We start from the raw sequence: 22,640 nt of genomic DNA, 5'->3' as shown, positions 1-22,640 counted from the left end.
GGAACCATGAGGTTGCAGGTTTGATTCCTGGCCTTGCTCAGTGGGTTAAGGATCTGGCATTGCTGTGAGCTGTGGTGTGGGTCACAGACAAGGCTCAGATCTGGTGTTTCTGTGGCTGTGGTGTAGGCCAGCAGCTACAGCACTGATTGGACCCCTAGTCTGGGAACCTCCATATGCATGGGTGCAGCTCTAGAAAAGACAAAAAAAAATTATTTATAGGAGTTCCTGTCGTGGCTCAGTGGTTAACGAATCCAACTAGGAACCATGAGGTTGCGGGTTCGATCCCTGGCCTTGCTCAGTGAGTTAAGGATCCGGCATTGCTGTGAGCTGTGGTGGAGGTCGCAGACATGGCTCAGATCCTGCGTTGCTGTGGCTCTGGAGTAGGCTGGCAGGTACAGCTCCCCATTTGACCCTTAGCCTGGGAACCTCCATATGCTGTGGGAGTGGCCCTAGAAATGGCAAAAAGACAAAAAAAAAAAAAAAGAATTTCATCTGCTGCATCCCATAACTTTTGGCTTATTGTGTTCTCATTGTCATTTGTCTCTAGGTATTTTTTGATTTCCTCTTTATTTTCTTCACTGATCCATTGGTTGTTTAGTAACATATTATTTAACCTCCACATGTTTGTGTTTTATACAGTTTTTTCCCTTGGAATTGATTTCTAATCTCATATTGTTATGATCAGAAAAGATGCCTGATAATGTTTTTCCATTTTCTTAAATTTACTGAGGCTTGTTTTGAGGCCCAGAATGTGATCTATCCTGGACAAAATTCCACGTATACTTGAGAACAAAGCTTACTCTGCTGCTTTCTGATGGAATGTTCTATAAATATCAGTTAAGTCCACCTAGTAATGTAATGTAAGGTCTATATTTCCTTGTATTGATTTTCTATCTGGGTGATCTGTCCATTGATGTAACTAAGATGTTAAATCTCCCAATATTATTGCATTACTGTTGATTTCTCCTTTTATGTCTGTTGGCTTTTGCCTTATATATTGAGGTGTTCCTTTATGAGTGCATATATACTTACAATTGTTATATCTTATTCCTGGCTTGACCTTTTGATCATTATGTAATGTCCTTCTTTGTCTCTTGTAACAGTCTTTAAAGCTTATTTTACTTCACTGAGTATGATAATCTCTAGGTCTTTCAATGTTGCTACAAATGGCATTATTTCATTTTTTGAGGCTGAGTAATATTCCATTGTATATATGTACCACATCTTCTTTATTTATTCCTCTGTCAGTGGACATTTAGGTTGCTTCCATGTCTTAGCTATTGTAAATAGTGCTGCAATGAACTTTGTGGTACTTGTAAATTTTCAAACTATGGTTTTCTCTGAATAAAATCCCAGGAGCAGGATTGCTGAATCATATGGTAGTTCTACTTTTAGTTTTTGAGGACCCTCCATACAGTTTTCCATAGTGGTTGTACCAATTTACATTCCTACCAACAATGTGGGAGGGTTCCCTTTTCTCCACATTTATTGTTCGTAGACTTTTTTATGATGGCCATTCCGACTGGTGTGAGGTGATACCTCATCATAGTTTTGATTTTCATTTCTATAATAATTAGCCATGTTGAGCATTTTCATGTGTGGTTTTTTTTTTTTGCCATCTATATATGTCTTCTGAGGAGAAATGTCTGTTTAGATCTTCTGCCCATTTTTTTTTATTCTTTAAGTTGATCTTCATGAGTTCTTTGTATATTTTGGGTGAATTTCTTGTCAGTTGCTTCAATTACAAATATTTTCTCCTATTCTGTGAGTTGTGTGTTTTTTTTTTTAATGGTTTCCTTTGCTGTGCAAAAACATGTAACTTTAATTAGGTCCTATTTGTTTATTTTCATTTTTATTTTCAAACCTATAGGAGGTGGATCCAAAAAGATATCCCACAGTTCATGTCAGAGAGTGTTCTGCCTATGTTGCCTACAGATTATCATACTAAGTGAAGTAAGTTAGACAGAGAAAGACAAACATCATATGATATCATTTATATGTGGAATCCTCAAAAAAGATACAAATGAACTTATTTGCAGAAGAGGAGACCCATAGACTTTGTTTTTTTTATTTTAATGATTTTATTTTTTTCATTATAGTTGGTTTACAGTGTTCTGTCAATTTTCTACTGTACAGCAAAGTGACCCAGTCATATATATATATATATTCTTTTTCTCACATTATCCTCCATCGTGTTCCATCACAAGTGACTAGATATAGTTCCCTGTGCTATACGGCAGGATCTCATTGCTTATTCACTCCAAATGCAATAGTTTGCATCTATTAACACCAGACTCCCAGTACATCCCAATCCTTCCTCCTCCCTCTTGGCAACCACAAGTCTGTTCTACAAGTCCATGAGTTTCTTTTCTGTAGAAAGGTTCATTTGTGCCATATATTAGATTCCAGATATAAATGATAACATATGGTATTTGTCTTTCTCTTTTTGACTTACTTCACTTACTATGAAAGTCTCTAGTTTCATCCATGTTGCTGCAAATGGCATTATTTTGTTCTTTTTTATGGCTGAGTAGTATTCCATTGTGCATATGTACCACATCTTCTTAATCCATTCATCTTTCTGTGGACATTTAGGTTGTTTCCATGTCCTGGCTATTGTGAATAGTGCTGCAATGAACATAAGGGTGCATGTATCTTTTTCAAGGAAAGTTTTATCTGGATATACACCCAGGGGTAGGATTTCTGGGTGCTATGGTAGTTCTATGTTTAGTTTTCTCAGGTATTTCCATATTATTTTCCACAGTGGTTGTACCAATGTACCTTCCCACCAACAGTGTAAGAGGATTCCCTTTTCTCCACACCTTCTCCAGCATTTGTTATTTGTTGAATTTTTAATGATTTCTGAATGGTGTGAGAGACTCATAGACTTTGAAAACAAACTTATAGTTACCAAAGGGGCATGTGGGGAGAGGGATGGGTTGGGGGTTTGGGATTGGCATATATCCACTGTGGTATATGGAATGATTGGCAAATAGGGAACTGATGTATAGCACAGGGAACTCTACTCAATAATCTATGATAATCTATATGGAAAAAGAATCTGAAAAATAATGGATGTGTGTGTATGTATAACTGAATCACTTTGTTGTACACCAGAAATTATCACAAATTTTAAATCAACAGTACTTCAATAAAACTTTGAAAAATAAATATTCCAGAAAATATCTATTTTGTCTGATATGAGTATTGCTACTCCAGCTTTCTTTTGATTTCCTGTTGCATGGAATACTTTTTTCCATCCATTCTCTTTCACTCTAAATGTGTCCCTAGATCTGAAGTGGGTCTCTTGTAGACAGCACGTATGTAGGTCTTATTTTTGTATCCATTCATCCAATCTATATCTTTTGGTTAGAGCATTTAATCCATTTTCATTTATGGCAATTTTTTGATATGTATGTTCTGCCATTTTAAAAATTATTTTGATTTGTTTTTGGAGGTCTTTTTATTCCCTTCTGCTTTTGTTATTTTCTTTTGTGATTTTATGACTATATTGTTGTATTTGGATTTCTTTTTCTTTTTGTATATATCTATTGTAGTTTTTGTTTGCAGTTCCCATGAGATTTTATATAGCAGGCTATATATATATATATGATTGTTTTAAGCTGATGGTCTCAAATGCATTTCCAATATCTTGCATTTATACTTTCCTCTTCTCACAACTGCTGATTTTGATATCATAAATGTGTGTGGATTATTTCCTACTTTTACTGTGTGTTTGCCATTGCTGGTATGCTATCCCCTTCACAATTTTCTTGTTTCTGGTTGTAAACTTATCTTTTCCACCTAGAGAACTTCCTTTAACATTTGTTATAAAGCTAATTTGGTGGTGTTGAATTCTCTTGGTTTTCTTGGTTTTTTTCTTATCTGTAAAGTTTTCAATTTTGCCTTTGAATCTGAATAAGAGTATTGCTGGGTAGAGTATTCTTGGTTATAGGTTTTTCCCTTTCATCCCTTTAAATATATCATTCTAATCTCTTCTGGCCTGCAGAGTTTCTGCTGAAAAGTCAGCTTATAACCTTATGGGGATTTCCTTGTACATTATTTGTTGCTTTTAATATTTTGTCTTTGTCTTTAATTTTTGTCAGTTTGATTAATATGTGTCTTTCTAAGTTCCTCCTTGGGTTTATCCTGTAAGGGACTCTCTGCACTTTGTGGACTTGAGTTTTTCCTTTCCCATGTTAGGGAAGTTTTTGGCTGTAATATCTTCACATATTATTTCTCTTCTTCTCTTCTCTTCTCCATCCTCCTTGGATGCCTATAATACAATGTTGTGTGTTTAAAGTTGTCCCAGAGGTCTTTGAGACTGTTCTCATTTATTTCCCCTCTTTTTTCTTCATTCTTTTCTGCATCAGTGATTTCTACCACTGTGTCTTCCAGCTCACTTATTAATTCTCCTGCCTCATTTATTCTGCCCTTGATTCCTTTTAGTGTATTTTTCATTTCCCTTATTATATTGTTCATCTCTGTTTGTTATTTAAATCTTCTGTCTCTTTGTTAAACATTTCTTATGTCTTCTTGGTCTCTGCCTCCATTCTCTGTCCAAGATAGTGGATCATTTTTATCATCAATACTCTGATTTATTTTTCAGGTAAATTGCCTATCTCCATTTCATTTAGTTGTTCTTATGGATTTTTATCTTGTCCCTTCATCTGGAACATATTTCTCTGCCACCTTATATTGTCTAACTTTGTGTGTTTGTGATCTCCTCCCTGCAGGCTGCAGGATTGTATTTCCTCTTGCTTCTGGTGTCTGCTCCCTGGTGGGTGTGGTTGGTCCAAAGAATTGCATAGGCTTCTTGTTGGGAGTGACTGGTGCCTCCCTTCTGCTGTATGGAGTTGGGTCTTATTAATCTGATGGGCAGGGCCATGTCAAGGTGTGTTTAGAGGTGGCTGTGAGCTCAACATGACTTTAAGCAGTCTGTCTGCTGATGGGTGGAGCTGTGTTTCTACCCTGCTAGTTGTTTGGTCTGAGGCACTCCAGCATTGGAGCCTGCAGGCTATTAGCTAGGCCAGGTTTTGATGCCAAAATAGTGACCTCTGGGAGAGTTCTGGATGATCAATATTCCCTTTGGCCTTAGCTACCAGTGTCCTTGCCCCCACAGTGAGCCAAAGGCAATCCCTACCTTCCAGGAGATCCTCCAACTCCTTTGGGCAGGTCTAGCTCCTTCTCCAGTGGAGTCACTACTTTGTGCTGGGTCCCAGTGCGTGTGACATCTTGTGTGTGCCCTTCAAGAGTATAAGGCACTCTGTTCCCCCAGTCCTGTGAAGTTCCTGCATTCAAGCCCTTCTGCCCTTCAAAGCCAAGTACTCCAGGGGCTCCTTCTCCCAGTGCCACATTGTAAGGCTGGGGAGCCGATGTGAAGCTCATAACTCTCACTCCTATGGGAGAACCACTGCAATATAATTATTTTCCATTTGTGAGATTCTCACCTTGCTGGTATAGGATTTGATTATATTGTGAAAATGCTTTTCCTATTGTCTCCTTGTGGTTTCTTCTTTGTCTTTGGATGTAGAATATCTTTTTTGTATGTTCTAGTATTTTTTGTCAATAGTAGTTGAGCAATTAGTTGTGATGTTGGTGTTTTCATGAAAGGAGGTGATCTCAAGTCCTTCTACTCCATCATCTTGTTTGGAATTGTGGGCTGGTTTTAATTTGGATGCTTGCTTCCTCTTTCCTCAGTGTGTGCTGGTTGTTATGCCCTTGAAATAGGGTATACAGGACCAGAAGCTCTTGAGAGTGCCCTCAGTATGGCAAGGGCAGTGCTTGGGACATGTTCATAGGTCTTGTAGTAGTGCCTGTGGCCCAAGAAGTCCTGATGGGGAGATAGCACTTGCCTGCTCACCAGTATTGTAGTGGCAGTGGCAGCCCATGCCCTCCTTTGCAGCCCACCATGTCTGCAGCAGCTCACACCCATGCCCAAGAGCTACTTAGGTATTGTCCTTTTACCTAGGAGTACTTACAGGGAATGAAACTCTTATGACATGACAGTCTTAACCCTCTCCTCACACACTTCACCCCCTGCCCCAACAGTGGCACCTTGCCACTCTGGCAGGCCCAGACTTCTGAGTACACCGTTAGTGGCCACAGGCTAGTCTCTTTAGGCTGTCTCTATGCAGCCAACCCTGGTCCTCTACCTGAGGCTGACCCCTAAAACCTGAGCTTTAGCATCCAGCCCCACCTGCAGAAGCAGATGAGTATCAGGCTAGGGAGCACCAGGTAGCAGTGCTAATCTTCTTGTAGGTCACTCTCTGTTTTACCTTCCACAAACTAGTTGCTATGCCTTACTTCTAGGATCCAAAGTTTCCCCTCCATCCAAGATGAGCTACCTGCCTGTGAGTGGAATTTCCAGGATGCAGAAAATTTCCTCCTTCACAGCTACATCTCTGGGGCCCAGGCTCTGTTCCAATTCATCTCTCTCTCTCTCTCTTTTTTTCTTTTACCTTTTATCCTATGTAGTTGCATGGAGATTTTCCTACCCTTTCAGAAGTCTGAGGTCTTCTTCCAGCATTCAGCATATGTTCTATGTGAATTGTTCCACTTGTAGATGTATTTTTAATGTATTCGTGGGAAGATGAGAGCTCCACATCCAACTTCTTCACCATCTTGTTTTTCTTCCTTCCAATTTCAATTTTCAGGGTAAAATCATCGTCCCAAATAAGACTAAATTTGACTATGCTCTGTTTACAATCATAAAAAATAGATCCTTTATATTGTCTTTCTTGACACCAGGATTAGCTAGATAACTTACAGAGCCAGGAGAAAAATGGAAACATAGTGCCCATTATTCAAAATGCAGGAAAAAAATGTGCCATGAAAGGTAGTAAGATATTAAAAGTTTTCCTTTTTTCTACAATCTCTTCTTTGATCTGTCATGCTCTCTGAGGATGTCAGTACTACTGGACAAGTTCATACTCTCATATGCACCCAAGTACTGGGCTGCAATTTGTCCCAAAGTGATACCCACCTGCTGCCAGGCTCAGCATATATATTGAAGCAATTTATGTTGAAGAGACTTTCCCCACATACTTCAAAAAAAATCTATTGCAAAGGATATTTTTCTTTAAAATATTTTTCTCCAGTTTTTGAAATTATGAACAGTAAGTTAATGTTCCAACTCTCTCTCTCAACCTACAATATTTTATTGATCATCCAACCACATCAAAATATTAGACATATTTCTCATAACTCACATACTTCATAGGAGCAATAATTTTTGAATTATCTCAAATCATGCTTGCAAATACATGTTAAACCCATAACAGTTTCACCATTTTGCTTATAGTAGTCTCTGAAGCCACTCATTTGTCACCATTCACCTAGCACAATCATCACCAGCTAAAGATGGATGAGTAAGTAGCAATTTAGGAAGTTGCTACAGATAGTAGTGCATGCTTTATTTGTACTTTGTTGATCTGTCTTAGAGTTTTAAATACTTGTTTTTATTTTCATAGCATGTTCATCTTTTGACAAAGTGAAATAAACCTATTCTATAATTACGCTAGTAACCCATGACAAGAAATAAGTGGTAAATGTTGCTTATATAGTTATATGATGTTCACATTATCTGTTTCTAAATTTTAAAATGAAAAGACACTATCAGTTATAACTAAATGCATCATCACCTACATATATATGTCATAGCTTTAAAAAACGTAAGTTTTAATTCCTATCAAATTGCTTGCTGATACTTATATTCTTAATGATGTTTCTATAATAATCTACTTGCTATTATTCTTTGTTTATGACCCTATTAGATTATGATTTGGAAGTGCAACTATGGCTGAAAATTCCCATGTACTACTAGTGACATATTTCACAATGAACATAGAAAGGCTACTGCACACTGTTTAAATTCTTACCAAAATTTCCCTAAATCATGTATCTGCTAATCACCCCACATGCCCCCATAATGAACAATTTTATCTTTAATGGCTTTTAGCATAATAATTGTTTATTGTGTGAATTTTGGAAAGTAAAAAATTAGAGAATTTATAATGGCCATCTGTAAGCCTACCACTAACTTTACATTTCAATGTATATCTCTTCATAAATATATCTTATAGCCCAACAAAATTGAGATCATATCATACATATGATTTTGTAGCTACTTTCCATACTACATATATCCTATAAAACTTTTAAATGTACTTCTTGGTATGACTTTATACTAGACTTCTCCATAAGTTTAACAGTAGCTATACTAACATCCCATGCCTAGAATGATTCTGTTTATTACAGATATCTAAATTTCTCCTTGAATTTTGCTTAGTTACATTAAGTGACCTATTTCCTCTTTTAAGTAATTGATAAGAATTAGTACCTAGTGGCTCAAACTCATAACAAATTTGGCTTTAAAAGGTGAAAAACCTTTTGGTTGTTTTTTAATTATTAGACTCTAAATTTAAGAAAATTAAAAATCCAAAAAGAAGCTGGGTTGAGCTACTACATACAGAAGCTTGTTTTATTTTTCAGAGGCACACTTAGGAATGTAATTTTAAATGCAGAAAAATACTAAGAACTCAGTAGTACATAAAAGTTTTAAAAATACCATTAACAAGTAGATAGTAATTTTTTGTTGTTGTTTTGCACCTAATTTATTCAAATACTTCCTTTTACAAAAGATATTTAGAAATTAACCGTACACCCATTAAGGGGCTGAGGTATATGCTTCTCTTCATCCTCAGTGCCTAACACACAAAAAAAGTTTGCTTGTTGCTGCCACTGCTGCTTCTACTCTTGTTGATAAAATTGATAAGAACATTATCTTGATTTCTGCCTCACTCTGTTGCTCCTCAATAACTTGGAAAAGTTAGTGTACACCTGAGTTATCTTCAAATATTGAGTAATAAACCAAAATATCTAAGCCTCAGCCTTTAGTAGAATTATTGAAAAGACTTTAAAAATGAGACTCTACAAACTGATTAAGTTGAGCAATCTTATGTTCCCAGGCCACAGGCAATGATCTTACAGTAGATAATTCACATCCTCTTATTACTCTGGCCTAAATTTCTCTCCATTCTTACACTCTAAATAATGCCCTCAGTCTTTGCCCTTTACTCTACAGATAATATCAATTACTACTTGTCCTTAAACATCCTGAAATCTCATTAAAAATCTATATTCTTTATATTCAATGTATCTTCTATGGAATAACAATGTATTCTTCGTTTTCAGTGTAATTGTTGGTGCTAGATAGTAGGCAAAACATACATGACCTGAATGGTATCCCTGGGCCCCAGTACTGGAGTCCTTCAGCACTTAAGTGTGTATTGGATAGAATTATTAGAGGTCACCATATGCAGGTCCTCAGCAGATGGGACTACCAAAGATAATCACCTCCAAATTGCAAATTAAGATCTTACTTGCAGGTTTCTTCCTCATTCTTTTTTTTAACCTTTATGAATAACTTTAATCCATTAAATGACTGAATAAATACATTCAGTAAAATAAAATGAGATTCCAATAGAAATATAATGTCATCTCAATAAATTTTCCAAGATTGTTTTTTCTTTTTTAATAGTAAAGTATAGTTGATTTACATTGTGCCAATTTCTGCTATTGTAAAAAACAATACAGGGAGTTCCCGTTGTGGCGCAGTGGTTAACAAATCTGACTAGGAACCATGAAGTTGTGGGTTTGGTTCCTGGCCTTGCTTAGTGAGTTAAGGATCCAGCATTGCCGTGAGCTGTAGTGTAGGTTGCAGATGCGGCTCGGACACCACCTTACTCTGGCTCTGGCATAGGCCAGCTGCTACAGCTCCGATCTGACCCCTGGCCTGGGAACCTCCATATGCCATGGGAGTGGCCCTAGAAAAGGCAAAAAGACAAAAAAAAAAATACAAAATGGCAAAAAAAGCAAAGTGACTCAGTCATACATACATACACATTCTTTTTTATATTGTTTTTCATCATGATCTGTCTCAGGAGATTAGATATAGTTCCCTGTGCTAAACAGTAGGACCTTGTTTATCCATTCTAAATGTAATAGTTTGCATCTACTAACCCCTAATTCCCTCTCCCTTCCCCTTGGCATTCTTGTTAATGATGAGAAGGCTAAATGGGGTGACAAAGTAAAAACTGTTTCAATAGGGAAAGAGAATATATAAAGTTTTTTTGAAACTCTTGAGAGCTCAGCATGGAATGTTACATCATATTTATCATAATTCCATTGTATACCATGAGATCAGTAGGTTTCCTTGGATTCTGTAAATCAGACTGGTTAGTCTTTAATAGATTGTCCCTGTGACTTCATAAAAGCCAAGGTTATATGGGTGGAGGAGTCCCAACACAAATAACATGGTAATGGAGTTTCTGTTGTGGCTCAGCAGTAATGAACCCAACTAGTATCCATGAGGATGCTGGTTCAACCCCTGGTCCTTCTCAGAGGGCTATGGATCTGGCATTGCTGTGAGCTGTGATGTAGGTTGCAAACATGGCTCAGTTCTGGTGTTGCTGTGGCTGTGGCATAGGCTGGCAGCTTCAGCTCCAGTCTGACCCCTAGCCTGAGAACTTCCATGTGCCATGGGTGCAGCCCTAAAAAAAAAAAAAACAAAAAACTGGGAATTCTCTTTTTATCTTAAATTTCTATTTTTTTATTGACTAAATCTTCTTCTATGTTAAATTTCTATTTTTTATATTAAGAGGTTAGTGTGTGGTCTATCACAACAGTTAGGCTGTAGGGTCTGGAGGAAAGTGGAGGCGATGACAGAAGGAAAACATATTAGAGGGAGGAAAAGAACTAGAATGATCAGAACTCCACAAATATAAAATATCTATGTTCACTTCCTTCCAAAATTTAGGATCCAAATTGATGATTTACCATAAAATATTTTTATTGACTAGTTGAAGTTCATTTCTTTGAGGTTTTGGCAGTGACTTCATTCTTAGAGTTTTTCTCCATTGTCCTCATTCTTAGAAACTCAACAGAACAGTTTTGTTTTCTTAGCCCACTCTAGCCTCCATCAGCATACCCTTCTATATGAAATGTTTCTGTGCATGTAATCACATAACATTATCTTCATCTCTTTTCATTTTGTGAGAATCCAGTTAAGCTCTTTAAAGATCCCAGATATGTGCTAATTAGAGTGGCCACCCTAAAGGTATCAGTAAATCAGGCCACTTCTAATCCAGCCCTCTCAGTGTATTTGAAATGCCTTAGGATGGACAAGGGTATTGAAAAATATCAACCCTAGAGAACAAATTTTATCACCCCTGTCAAATAACACTCACACTGATGAATTCTGACATTCACCTCCATATAAGTCAGAATCCACTTATTATTTAATTAGCCAACTCTATGTAACTTCTGCCATTAAGTTTGACAACATATGTAGCCTCTCTCTTTTCTTGTATGATGATATAATCTGGCAAGAATTAAAGAGGAATTTAAAATTGAGAGTTCAGTCTTCAAAGTCATATATTCTCTGACCTGTACCTTGGCATCTTTTGGGCGATGTGAGTTTCTCTGAAGAACTAAACCCTATTGTAACACTGTGCGGTTTGGTGCCATTTTTAAAAAGCAAATTCTTGACATGAAATTGAGAATTATTTCTCGAAAGGGGTGAACTTTTGAGTACATAATGGTTCATGTGGTTTATCTGAAATATAATTGTTATTTAAGTAGCCTTTGAATTGAGTACTTGTTTATTGAGAACTGAACAAGATCTTCTACTTCTGTGGGTATAGACTGGCTATTGAAAATGCTTCTAATTCCGCATCTTGAGTAGCTGAGGGAGTAAGATCTCTACAGTTTAAAGGGAAAGTGCACCCCCTTTCTCCTAAACCTTCCTTTTTCAAAAAAGAGGGAACCCTCCCCCAAATCCCAGTTTCTAGAAATACTTGCATGGTATAGTATACAACAGTTGTTTTGTTAAACTAATACCTTGGATTATGATAATGCTAAGCATTACATTATCCTACTAGAAATACCCTCTTCTTTTGTGGAATTTCTCCTTCCCCAATCCATCCATGTGTTTCCACTGGGAGCTGTCACTGTATACAACTTCCCTACCTAGAAGTTGGGTAGGTCCCTAACTCATACTGAGCCCAAAATACTGCCCCATCCCTGGGGTACATTGACTGTCTGAAAACCAAATTGGTGGCTTTGACTGGAACCAGAGGACTTCTTCGTAGCAGCTAATTATAAATTGTCAAGATCTCCTATGGCTTTTTGAGTTATATTGATGAAAGTTTTTTGGTCTGCAATGGTCTAGAGCCATGATCTGTCAGGTTTTGTTTTTTACTCTTTTTGGTGTTGTTATCAGAAAAAATTTAAATTACCTATGTCCCTCATATATTTTGCCTTGGATGGTTCAATGATCTGAATGTTTGTATTGCCTTCCAATTCATATGTTGAAACCTTCCCCTGATGTGATGGTATTAAGAAGTGGGAACTTTCCAGGTGATTAGGTCATAAGGGCTCTGCCCTTATGAATGAGGATTAGTGCCCTTATAAAAGAAGCCTGTATATATATGTATGACTGGGTCAGTTTGCTATGCTGCAGAAATTGGCACAACACTGTATATCTACAGTTTAATTAAAAAAAATATTTTAAAAAGCCTGAGAAAGCTCTCTTGCCCTGTCAGCCATGTTAAGTTACAGCTAGAATACTACTATTTATGACCAGATGCAGGCCCACACCAAACACAGAACTTATCCATGAAGGCACCTTGATCTCAGACTTACAGCCTCCAGAATCATGAGAAATAGATTTCTGATGTTTATAAGCCATTCAGTCTATGGTACTTTTTTAATGGCAGTCTGAATGGACTAAGAAACTTTGTATCCCATTGGTCAGCACTAATCTATAGATTTAAAGCAATTCCAAACACAACCCCCACCGACTTTTGTTAAAAATTGATAAACTCATATAAAATTCATATTGAAATGCAAAGAACCAAAAGAATTTTTTGAAAAAGAACAATGTTGAAGAACTTACATTCTCTGGTTTCAAGACTTATAAGTCTACAGTAATCAAGGCAATGTGGTATTTGGCCTAAGGATAGACAAACAAATCAGTGGAACAGAATAGAGTATAGAAATTGAGCCGCATCGTATAACTTCAGCTAATTTTCAACAAGGCATGAATGTAATTCAGTGAGGAAAGTATGCTCTTTTCAACAAATAATGTTGAAAAAAACTAGACAGCTATGTAGAGAAAAATGAATCTTGATCCTCATCTCATGTGATACACAGTGATAATTTGAAATAGACCATAGTACTAAATATGAACTCTAAAATTATAAAACTTCTGAAAGAAAACATAGGAAAAATCTTTTCAATCTTTTTCCTTAATAGGAAATGTCTTAGGATGAAAAAGTACAAATTATAAAAGACCAAAAAAACTTATTTGGGACATTATCAACATTTAAACTTCTGCTCAATAAAAATTTCTACATTTCATTAAAAAAGTACTAACCACCAGAGTTCCCACTGTGGCACAGTAGAATTAGCTGCAACTTGGAAACCATGGGACTCAAGTTTAATCCCCAGCCTGGCAGAGTGGTTTAAGGATCCAGTCCTGCCACAGCTGTAGCTTAGGTCACAGCTGCACTGCAGGTCTGATTCCTGGCCTGGGATATGCCGAGGGGCAGCCAAAAAAGGAAAAAGAAAAAAGAAAAAAAAAACTAGCCACAAACAGAAAATATTTGCAATAAGTGTATCCGACTGAGGACTAGATCTAGAATATATGAACAGCTCTTAAAATTCAGTAATAAGAACAAAAGCCATCTAGTTAAAATTAGGCAAAGATTTTAACAGAAATTTCATAAAAGAAAATAGATAGCAAATAAAGAAATAAAAATGCTCTTAGTCATTAGTGAAATGTAACTTAAAACCACAGTGAGATGTAGCAAACACCTATTAGAATAGGTAAAATAATTTTATACTAATTTTAAATTCATAATAATAAGGTATCTATAAAGTCTTACTCAGCATAATAAATTTGCTGTTTATTCCCTATAAATAAATAAACAACAATGTATTGAAAGTTCATTCCTTGTTATTGCCAAGGAGTGTGTATGGATATAATTATTTAAACATTTACCTGGTGATGGACAGTGGATTGTTCTAACTTGGAGCTATGATGAGTAAATCTATGAAACTTCATAAACAAATCTGTGTGTGGATCTGTTTTTATTGCTGTTGTGTGAATACTTAGGGATGGAATTCCTGGGTCAGATGGGAAATGAATGTCAACTTTGCAAGAAGCTGCCTGAGTGTTTCCTACAGTGAGTACCATTGTACATCCCCACCAACAATGTATGAAAATTTTTATTTCATATTCACGTTTATACTTAGTTTAAAATGTAACCATTTATTGTTCTTTGGTATCAGTCGTGATTTCTTTTTCATTTCTGATTTTAGAGATAAGGGCTCTCTCTCTTTTTCTTAATTAGACTGGCCAAGTGTTTATCAATTGTGTTTATCTTTTTAAAGAACCAGCTCTTAGTTTCATTGATATTTTCTATTTTTTCACTCATTTATTTCTGCCCTGATCTTTATGATTTTTTTGTTCCAATAATTTTGGGTTCTTTGTTTATTGTTTTTTAACATTAATGTTTAATGTTATCAAAATGTTTAACAATACATTTAGAAGAGTTTTTCTTTCAAATGGTGGTTAGGTACTTAAAGGATTTGTCAGGGAAAAGTTGTGATTCTAATCTCAAAGCTCAGTTTATGATAAATGAGGACAGGATATCATTTCAGATCTTTTAATCCTAAATTGTATTGCATTTTATTGGAGTACTGGATCTTCTATGAACAAGGACCCCTCTTTTTTTAACCCTATTTTTCAGTTGAAATATAGTTTATGTGCAATATTTTATGTTACAGGTAAATAATATAGTGAGTCACAATTTTTTTTTTGTCTTTTTAGGGCTGCAGCCATGGCACATGGAGGTTCCCAGGCTAAGGGTCGAGTCAGAGCTGTAGCCACTGGCCTCCACCACAGCCACAGCAACACGGGATCCAAGCTGCATCTGTGACCTATACCACAGCTCACAGCAACACTGGCTCCTTAACACTGGATCAAGGTGAGGGACCGAACCTATATCCTGATGGATGCCAGTCAGATTCATTTCTGCTGAACCATGACAAGAACTCCAGTGAGTCACAATTTTTAAAAGTCATTTCCCTTTTATAGTTATTATAACATACTGGTTCTATTCCCTGTGTTGTACAATATATCCTTGTAGCTTATTTTATACATAGCAGATTGTGCCTTTTAATCCCCTACCCCTATCTTCCCCCTCCCCTCTTCCCACTTGGTAACAACTAATTTGTTCTCTATATCTGTAAGTGTGCTCTTTTGTTATGTTCATTAGTTTGCTATACTTCTTATATTCCACATATATAAGTGATATCATACAGTATTTATCTTTCTCTGGCTGACATCTTTCACTTAGCGTAATACATTCCAAGTCTGTCCATGTTATTGCAAATGGCAAAATTTCATTCTTTTTATGGCTAAGTGTTATTCCATTCCACCTACAACTTCTTTATCCATTTATCTGTTTATGAACACTTAAGTTGGTTCCATATCTTCTAGTTTTGGGTTTTGTTTTTCTTGTTTCTTTAGCTGTGAGCTTACATTGTTTAAGATTTCTCTTGTTTTCTGAGGTAGGCTTGTACAGAAATAAACTTCCCTTTTAGAACTACTTTTGCTGTTTCCCATGGATTTTGGATCTTTGTGTTTCCATTTTTATTTGTCTTGAGGTATTTTTTACTTTTTGATTTCTTCAGTGATCCATTGGTTGTTTAGTAACAAATTGTTTAGCCTTCTCGTATTTGTGGGGGTTTTACATTTTTTCTTTATGGTTTACATCTAGTCTCATAGTATTGTGGTCAGAAAAGATGCCTAATATAGTTTCAGTTTTCTTAAATTTACTGCGACTTATTTTGTAGCTAATATGTGATCTATCCTGGAGAATGTCCCATGTGCACTTGAAATGAATGTTCAGTCTACTGCTTTTGGATAAAATGTTCTATATATGCCTATAAAATCCATTTTGTCTAATGTATCATTTGAGACTTGTATTTCCTTATTGATTTTCTGTCTGGATGATTTGTATATTGATTTAAGTGGGTTGTTAAAGTTCTTTAGTATTATTGTGTTGCTTTCAGTTTCTCCCTTTATGTCTGTTAATATTTGCTTTATGTATTTAGGTGCTCTAATGTTGTTTACATGTATATATTTACAATTATTAAATTTTCTTCTTGGATTTATCACTTGATTGTTATGTAATATCCTTCTTTATCTCCTTTTATAGCCTTTGTTTTAAAGTCCATTTTGCCTAATATAAGTTTTGCTACCCTGGCTGCCATTTCATTTCTATTTAAAAGAATACCTTCTCCATCTGTTACTTTTAATCTATGTGTGTTTTTAGATCTGAAGTGTGTCTCTTGTAGGCAGCATATATGGATCTTTTTTTTGTATCATTCAGCCACTCTGACTTTTGATTTGGGTGTTTAGTCTATTTACATTTAAAGTAATTATTGATTGGTATGTACTTATTGCTATTTTGTTAATTGTTTGAGGGTTGTCTTATAGTTCTTTTTTGTTCCTTTCTTCTTCTTTTGCTCTCTTCCCTTCTGATTTAGTGACTATCTTTAGTTTACATTTGGATTCTTTTCTCTTTTTCTGTGTGTATCTATTGTAGATTCTTGGTTTGTGGTTACCATGAAGTTTATATATAGCAATCTTTCTATGTATATATCTGTGATTAAGTGGATAATCTCTTAATTTCAAACACATTTTGGCATTTCTGTGTTTTTGCTCCTCTCACCTCATGATTGCTGTTTTTGACATCATATTTTACATGTTTTTGTTAAGTGTATCCCTTAACTACTTATTGTGGTTATCGATGATTCTTACTATTTTGTCTTTAGTAACTTTACATATGGTTGATTTACTATACCTTTACTGTATATTTGTCTTTACTGCTGAGCCTTTTCCTTTTATAATTTTCATGTTTCTAGTTGTGTCATTTCCTTTTTGACTTAGAGAAGACCCTTTAACATTTCTTGTAAAATTTATTTGTGGTGCTGAACTCTTTTATATTTTGATTGTCTGTAAAAGTTTTGATCTCTCCATCAAATCTGAATGAAAGCCTTCCTGAGCATTCTTGGTTGTAATCTTTTCCCTTTCATTGTTTTAGGTATATAGTGCCATTCCCTTCTGGTCTATAGAATTTCTGCTGAAAAGTTGATTCACAGACTTCTAAGAGTTCCCTTGTATGTAATTTATTGCTTTTTCCCTGCTACTTTTAATAGCTGCTCTTTATCTTTAACTTTTGCCATTTTAATTACAATGTGTTTTGTAATTTGGTTGATTCTGTTTGGGAATCTCTTTGCTTCTTGCACCTGGATGTCTGTTTTCTTTCTCAGGTTAAGGAAGTTTTCAGTCATTATGTACAAATATGTTCTCTACCCATTTCTTTCTCTTTTCTTCTTTCTCTCTTCTTCATTCTTCTATAATGTGAATGTTAGGATGCTTGATGTCCCAGAGATTTCTTAAACTGTCCTCATTTTTTTTCATTGTTTTTTTTTTTTTTTTTTTTTTTCTGTTCAACTTCAGTGATTTCTACTCTTCTACCTTCTAGCTGACTGGTCTGTTACTCTGTATTTTTTAATCTATGTTGATTCCTTCTAACATATTTTTATTTCAATTTTGTATTCTTATTCATATTTATTACTCTACATTTCATATAGTTCTTTTAGGGGTTTCTCTTGTTACTTCACTTGGAACATGTTCCTCTGTTGTCTCTTTTTGCCTAATTTGCTGTCCCTGTCTCTATGCATCCTGTAGATTGGTTGCATTTCCCACCTTGAAGAAATGGCTTTTTATAGGAGATATCCTATATGTCCAGGCAGTGTACTACCCTATGGTCATCACAGCTATATGCTCTAGGAGTGCCCCCTATTTGAACTGTATGAGTCCTTTTCTTGTGACAGGCTGACTACAGTGGGCAATCTGGTAGACACCCATGGCTGGCCCCTGTTCCAGCTGGTTGCCAGGCCCTGACTTGTGCATAGGCTACTGGCCGCTGTTTGGCAGGGCTGAGTCAGGAATTGGCTGGCTATGGAATTCCGAGGGATCTTGGACCTACTGCTAGCCCACTTGTGGGCAGAACTAGGTTCTGGGATGGGTGTTTGTGGGGCTAGGGTTTTCAGATCTAGTGTCAGCCTGCTAGTGCATGAGCCCTGTTCCTGATATAACAGGCTGCAGGTTCCAGGGTGTTCCAATCTGGCACTGGCCCATTGGTCAGTAGGGCAGGACTTTGGGCAGCTGGCTAAGGGGTCTAAGATACCTCAGAGCTGGTGTTGACCTGCTGTTGGGTGGGGATCCTAGGGCTGGTGTCAACTTACCCATGAGTTGGCTGAGTCCTGATAAGGCAGGCTGAAGGGCTGTGATGGTCTCAGGGTTGTTGTCCACCTGCTGATGAGTGCTGTCAGGGCCAGGGAAACTTGGGGGCTAGTGCTCACCTACCAGTGATTGAAGCCAACTTCTCATTCTAGTATTGGCCCACTGGCAGGCAGACCTGGGTCTTGGGGTCTCTTGCTGCCAGTTCTGGGAGTCCTGGAGCTGGTGTTGACCCTCTTGTAGGAAGGACCTATTCCTGACACAGCTTGCTACCACTCTGTTCAGGGTGTCTCAAAGCTTGTGTAAGCCTGCTGGTGGTTGGGGCTGAATCCTGAAGTGGCTTGCTAATGGATCCAGGATGTTCAGAGTTGGTATTGGCCTGATGGCTGGCAGGAATGAAGCCCAGGTGGTCCCAGAGCTGATGCCGCCCTGTTGGTAGGTGGGCCTGATCCTGCCCTGGCAGGCTGTGGCATTATAGTGATCTTGGGGCTGGTATTGGAACTTCCTACTGGTTGGTGGGGCAGGGACACATGAGGTCTCAGGGCTTCTTTTTGACTACTGGTGGGTGAGGCTAGACCTGAGTCTAGAGTCAGCTCACTGGTGGATATAGCCAGGCATCAGGGGTTCCTAGGGCTGGTTTCTGCCCATTGGTGGGCAAGGGCTGGATCCTGGGGTCTCTGGCTGCAGGGCCCTTGAAATCCCAGGAATAGTGCTGGTGTACTGGTATGTACTGCTGGGTCCTGGTCCCACTGGTGGACAGGGCAATGTCCTGTGGCAACTGTGGGATCAGGAGGTTTTAAGGCAGACTGCCTGCTGGTGGGTAGGGCTGTATTTATGCCCAGCTAGCTGCTTGGCCTGAGGCATTCCTGTATTGGTGCCAACAGGCTGGTGGACAGGGTTAGGTCCCATTCATAAGCTATAGGGAAGATTCCAAAATGATGCTTACCAGCACCAGTGTCCATATGGTAGAATAAGCTCCAAAAAAATGGCTTACAGCAGTTTCTATATCCCCAAGAAGAGCCATAGCTGCTTCCTGCCTGTCTGAAGGGCTCTCCAAGATTGACAGGTAGGTCTGACCCAGGCCTATAATTTTTTTTTACCACCAAGCAATATGGAACCTTTATCTTAACTTGATGGGAGTAATCATTTTACAAATTTCATTGATTACTAGACGAAACAATGACAAAACCAGACTGCTATTTGATGTGAATCCATAGAAGTTCAGGCTTCAAGTCCAGCCAAGAAGTTTGTTACAATTTCTTTCAGTGTTGCATCTGACTCCTCCTTTCCATTAGCCCTGATTTTGCCCAGCAGGGTTTGGTGTTGGCTGACAACATGAGACAAGAAAGCATTCTCAAACTTTATAATTTTTCTTGGCTCAAGCTTTCAAATACTGCTTCTACCTTGGATCCTGAAGCATGTGAAATTTTGTGTGTGCTCTTTAAGAGTGGAATCTCTATTTCCCATAATTATCTGTGTCTCCTGAAAGTCCCTCTGGCCTTCAAAGCCAAACACTCTGGAGGCTTGTCTTACTGGTGAAGGACCCCTGGACTTCAGAGCCTGATGTAAGGCTCACACCCATTGCTTCTTGGGGAAAACATCTGCAATTTTGATTATATTCCTATTTGTGTGTCACCCAATCAAGGGTATGAATCTTGGCTCTACTGGGACTCTGCCTCTCTTATGCATTTGGTTACTTCTTTATATCTTTACTTACAATTTTTTTGCTAGATTCCAATATCTCTCATCAATAGTTGCTTTGTAAATAGTTGTGATTTTGGTGTGCCTGTGGGAGGAGGTGAGTTCAGGGTCTTCCTCTCCACCATCTTGCCAAGTACCTGTAAGACTATTTTTAATTTACATTTAAAACTCTTTTTATAATTTTTATTTAAAGGTAAATTCTTAACAAGAAGAATCCTTTTCTCCATCTTGTATTTCACTTTCCTATAAAATGATCTGGTCTCACTTTGGTCCATATTTCGATACAGCAGCAATGTTAAGACAGAGTCAAGTTTTAAAGGCACAAAAAATTAAGAAATAACTTGAACTGTCCTTCATAAAAATAAGAAGAAATGACTCATTACTATTTGCAGAATAATTTTGTTTTAAAGAAGAAAGAAAGAATCTCCCTCCAGAGTTCCAGGATCCTGGTGCATATCTATAAAGGAAAAGTTGCTTTTGTAGATAGTAGTCTGAGAAATAATTTCCTGGCAGTAAAGTGCTATAACCCAAAATGCCAGACAGAACATCTTTGTAAAAGAATGAAAATTCTATCTATAAGACAAATTATTACAGCTATTGTCTTGTCTTTTTTTTCGACAAAGGAAAATAAAGTTATGGAACCTCAAGTCATAAATACATGGATCATAGCTTGTGAGCTTTGTAACATTTTACCAACCATAAAGGAAGTCTAGTGAAGCTAAACATGCACTTTTTTTTGGTTTTTCTTTTATGTTATCCTCAAAGTATTATCTGTCCATAGCCAGACAAAACTATTCATGCTAACTGGAGGTGAGAAAGTTCAACTTGTTTATCAAGAGAGAAATATTTTATTGCCTATGTTTTCCACACTGAAGCAAACTGATTATCTTTAAAAGAGGAAATCCACTCATGCTAGGAGTATGATAGAAATTATTTTCAGGCTTAAACTTCCTTCTTGGTAGAGGCATAAAGAATAAAATTTTCAAAGTGCTTTTTTTTTTTGCATTATGCCAGGGTTTACATTTCTGTAAATTTAGCAGATAAATTCAAAAAAGTTTTCAAGCTGTGTTGGTGGATAAAAATAAAAAATATGTGTGTCTCTGTCACTTAATAGCTCTGTCTTACATGTATGTCTCAAAAAATGAAGGAATTAAAGTAGACAATTTTTAAAGGTCTTCTTAAAAACATATATATTTTAAAGTTAATGCCAGATGGTTTCTGATCCCACATTCATGCTTATGAATATCTTGTACATTGTAAATGATTCCAATTTAGGATAAATCTCTGTCTTCACCCTAACTGGACACCCATTTCCTTTTTGCTTTTTCCTTTCTTCTAACATCTCCTTTTTAATACAGTATTGAAAAATGCTCATCTCTGCAGTGGAAATTACTCGACCTTGTCTTTCATAGCCTCCACTATCTGTTCAGCTAGCAAAGTGGTTTGAATGGCTTCTGACTCTTGACATACTTTTATTCTTATGACTGCTTATACACATCCTCCTCTTTTGAAAGTTTCAGATTTAATTGGAATACTTACCTGTAGGTACAGAAATTTAGTGGCGGCTTAATTCTAACATTGATAGAACAATTGATTTTCCATATAGAAAGAAAATGCAATTATGTTTCTACATTATACCATATGCAAAAGTTTATTACTGAAGAAATAAAAATATAAATATAAAGGATAAACCATAAATATTTTAGAAGAAATATATTTATGATATCATGAGAAAGGATTTCTTAAATAAGACATAAAAAGAAATATCCATAAAACAAAAAGCTTAGGAGAAAATATGACCTCTGGGTAGGGAAATAGTTAAGCAATGCACACAAAATAATAATTATAAAAGAAGAGACTGCAAAGTCCAACTATATTAAATTAAGAATATCTATTCATCAAAATGCACATAAAGGAAATAAAAAGATATTACAAATTGAAAGAAGACATTTTCAACAAATAGGCAGAAAAGGATTAGTAACTAAGTACAGAAAAACTCTCATAAATAAAAAGAAGACAAAAGAAGATTCAGTAGAAAATCCCCTCCCAAAGCAAACAGGTATTTCATGGAAGAGAAAACATGCATAACTCATAAACATAATAAAATAGGTTCATAACAATTATTAGTTGTTAGGAAAATGTAAATTATAAACAATTTGCTATCATTTGACATCATATCATCATTGGCATAAATTTACAAACCTGACATATCATGTATTGGCCACAATACAAATCATCAAGGGTCTTAGACACTGTTCATAGGAACATCTATTGTCATTACTACTCTGGAAAACAGTTTGGTACTATCTTGTTCAAGTGAATTATCACATTATCTATAACCCAGCAATTTCACTCCTAGGTATAAAGCATCTGTCTTCCACATGTAAAAGAGCATTACAACAAGAGCATTATAGGTAATTAAAAAAAAAAAAACCTGAAAAAACCTAAATTCTATCAGCAGGAGAATTAATACATATGTGTATATGTCACCTAATGGAATATTATACAGTAGTGAAATTGTATATTCACTCATGCTTCAGTATGGGTGAATCTTAGA

General features: G+C 36.6%; 2 long non-coding RNA genes across 2 annotated transcripts in view; one reads left to right on the top strand and one right to left on the bottom strand.

Moving 5' to 3' along the window:
* The window catches only part of LOC106509495, a 58,716-nt gene that overhangs the window by 6,027 nt on the left and 30,049 nt on the right, over positions 1 to 22,640 (bottom strand). The gene's annotated exons all lie outside the window — the stretch shown is intronic.
* LOC110259419 overlaps positions 1 to 22,640 on the top strand; it is a 44,290-nt gene that overhangs the window by 20,579 nt on the left and 1,071 nt on the right. The gene's annotated exons all lie outside the window — the stretch shown is intronic.

The sequence above is a fragment of the Sus scrofa genome, chromosome 2 (assembly GCF_000003025.6).
Source record: "Sus scrofa isolate TJ Tabasco breed Duroc chromosome 2, Sscrofa11.1, whole genome shotgun sequence".
NCBI classification, from domain to species: domain Eukaryota; kingdom Metazoa; phylum Chordata; class Mammalia; order Artiodactyla; family Suidae; genus Sus; species Sus scrofa.
This window is presented reverse-complemented; position numbering and strand designations above follow the sequence as displayed.